The sequence below is a fragment of the Stegostoma tigrinum genome, chromosome 28, assembly GCF_030684315.1.
Source record: "Stegostoma tigrinum isolate sSteTig4 chromosome 28, sSteTig4.hap1, whole genome shotgun sequence".
Classification (NCBI taxonomy): Eukaryota; Metazoa; Chordata; class Chondrichthyes; order Orectolobiformes; family Stegostomatidae; genus Stegostoma; species Stegostoma tigrinum.
The window spans coordinates 46,448,017-46,450,516 of NC_081381.1; positions in this window are offsets into that span (position 1 = coordinate 46,448,017).

Below are 2,500 nucleotides of genomic sequence, written 5' to 3' on the forward strand. Positions count from 1 at the left end.
ATGAGTGAGTGTGTGTATCAGAGAGTGAGTGTGTGTGTGTGTGTGTGTGTGTGTGTGTGAAAGAGAGAGAGTGTGTGTGTGTATCAGAGAGAGAGAGTGTGTGTGTGTGTGTGTGTGTGTGTGTATCATTGTTTGTGTGTGCGTGTCTGAGTGTGCCTGTGTGAGTGAGTGTGTGCGCACGCGCTTGTTGAACTGTGTTTGTGCCTGTGTGTGTGAGTGTGTGTGTGTGTGCGTCATAGTGTGCATGTGCATCTGATTGTTCTGACGAGTCTGAGTGTGCCATGTGAGTGTGTGTGTATCTGAATGTGAATATGTCTGAGTGTGTGCATGTCTGTGTGTGTCTGTGTGTGAGTGTGTATGTGTTTGTGTGTGTGTTTGTCTGTGTGTGTGTGTGGGCGTATGTCTGAATGTTCCGTTGTGAAAGAGAGAAAGAACGTGATTGTGAGTGTATGTTTCATTGTGAGTGTGTGTTTGTGTGTGTCTCTGCCTGTGTCTGTGAGTGAGTGTGTGTATCTGAGTGTGTGTGTGTGTGTGTGTGTGTGTGTGTGTGTGTGTGCACTTGAGTTTGCCTGAGTGAATGTATTTGTGCGTGTGTCTGAGTGCATGTGTTTGTTTGTGTGTGTGTGTGTGTGTTTGTCATACTGTATTAGTGCTTGAGGTTGCCTGAGTGAGTGTCTGTGTGTGTGTCTGAGTGTCTGTGTGTGTGTGTGTCTGTCTGTGTGTCTGAGTGTGTGTCTATGTGTGGGTGTGTGTGCGTGTGTGTCTGAGTGCATCTGTTTGTGTGTGTCTGTGTGTGTGTCTGTGTCTGAGTGTTCCTGCATGTGTAAGTGTGACTGTGTGAGTGTGTGTGTATCTGAGTGGGCGTGTTTGAGAATGTTTGTGTATCATTTTGTGTGTATGAATCTGAGTGCACCAATATGAGAGTGTGTGTGTGTGTGCGTGTGTGTGTATGTTTGAGTATTCTTGCATGTCTGCGTGTGCCCGTGTGAGTGTGTGTGTGTGTCTGAGTGTGTGTGTGAGTGCGTGTGTGTATGTCTGAGTGTTACTGCATGTTTGTGTGTGCCTGTATGAGTGGGTAAGTGTGTGTCTGAGTGTGTATGTGTGCCTGATTATCATGTGCTTGTATGATTGCGTGTGTGTATGTGTGTGTGTGTGTGTTTATCTGGGTGTGTCTATGAGTGAGTGTGTGTATCAGAGAGTGAGTGTGTGTGTGTGTGTGTGAGTGTGTGTGTGTACCATTGTTTGTGTGTGTGTGTCTGAGTGTGCCTGCATGAGTGTGTGTGTGTGTGTGTGTGTGTGAGTGTGTGTGTGTGCTTGAGTTTGCCTGAGTGTGTGTCTTTGTGCGTGTGTCTGAGTGCATGTGTTTGTTTGTGTGTGTGTGTGCGCGTGTGTGTGTGTGTGTGTGTGTGTGTGAGTGTATGAGTGTTTGTTGCGTGTGTGTGTGTGTGTGTGTGTGTGTATGTGTGTGTGTGTTTGTCATACTGTATTAGTGCTTGAGGTTGCCTGAGTGAGTGTCTATGTGTGGGTCTGAGTGTGTGTGTGTGTCTGTCTGTCTGTTGGAGAGTGTGTCTATGTGTGTGTGTGTGTGTGTCTGAGTGGAGTGCATCTGTTTGTGTGTGTGTGTATCTGAGTGTGTGTGTGTCTGAGTGTTCCTGCATGTGTAAGTGTGACTGTGTGAGTGTGTGTGTATCTGAGTGGGTGTGTTTGAGAATGTGTGTATGAATCTGAGTGCGCCAATATGAGAGAGAGAGAGAGTGTGTGTGTGTGTGTGTGTGTGTGTGTGTGTGTGTGTGTGTGTGTGTGTGTGTGTGTGAGAGAGAGAGAGTGAGAGTATGAGGGTTTGTTGTGTGTGTGCCTGAGTGTGTGTGTGTGTGTCTGTCTGTCTGTGTGTCTGAGTGTGTGTCTATGTGTGGGTGTGTTTCAGTGAGCCTGTGTGAGTGTTTGTGTATCTGACTGTGTGTATGAAAGTGTGTACATGTATCATTGTATGTGTGTGTGTGTCTGAGTATGCCAGTTCGAGAGTGTGAGTGTCTGTGTGTATGCTTGTTGAACTGTATTTGTGCCTGTGTGTGTGTGTGTGAGAGAGAGAGAGAGAGAGAGAGAGAGAGAGAGAGAGAGAGAGAGTGTGTGTGTGTGTGTGTGTGTGTGTGTGTGTGTGTGTGTGTGTGTGTGTGTGTGTGTATCATAGTGTGCGTGTGCATCAGATTGTTCTGGCGAGTCTGAGTGTGCCGTGTGAGTGTGTGTGTATCTGAACGTGAGTATGTCTGAGTGAGTGCATGTCTGTTTGAGTGTGTATGTGTATGTGTGTGTGTTTGTCTGTGTGTGTGTGTGTGTGTGTGTGTGTGTGTGTGTGTGTGTGTATGTCTGAATGTTCCTTTGTGAAAGAGAGAAAGAACGTGATTGTGAGTGTGTGTGTCATTGTGAGTGTGTGTTTGTGTGTGTCTCCGCCTCTGTCTGTGAGTGAGTGTATCTTAGTTTGTGTGTGTGTTTGTGTGTGTGT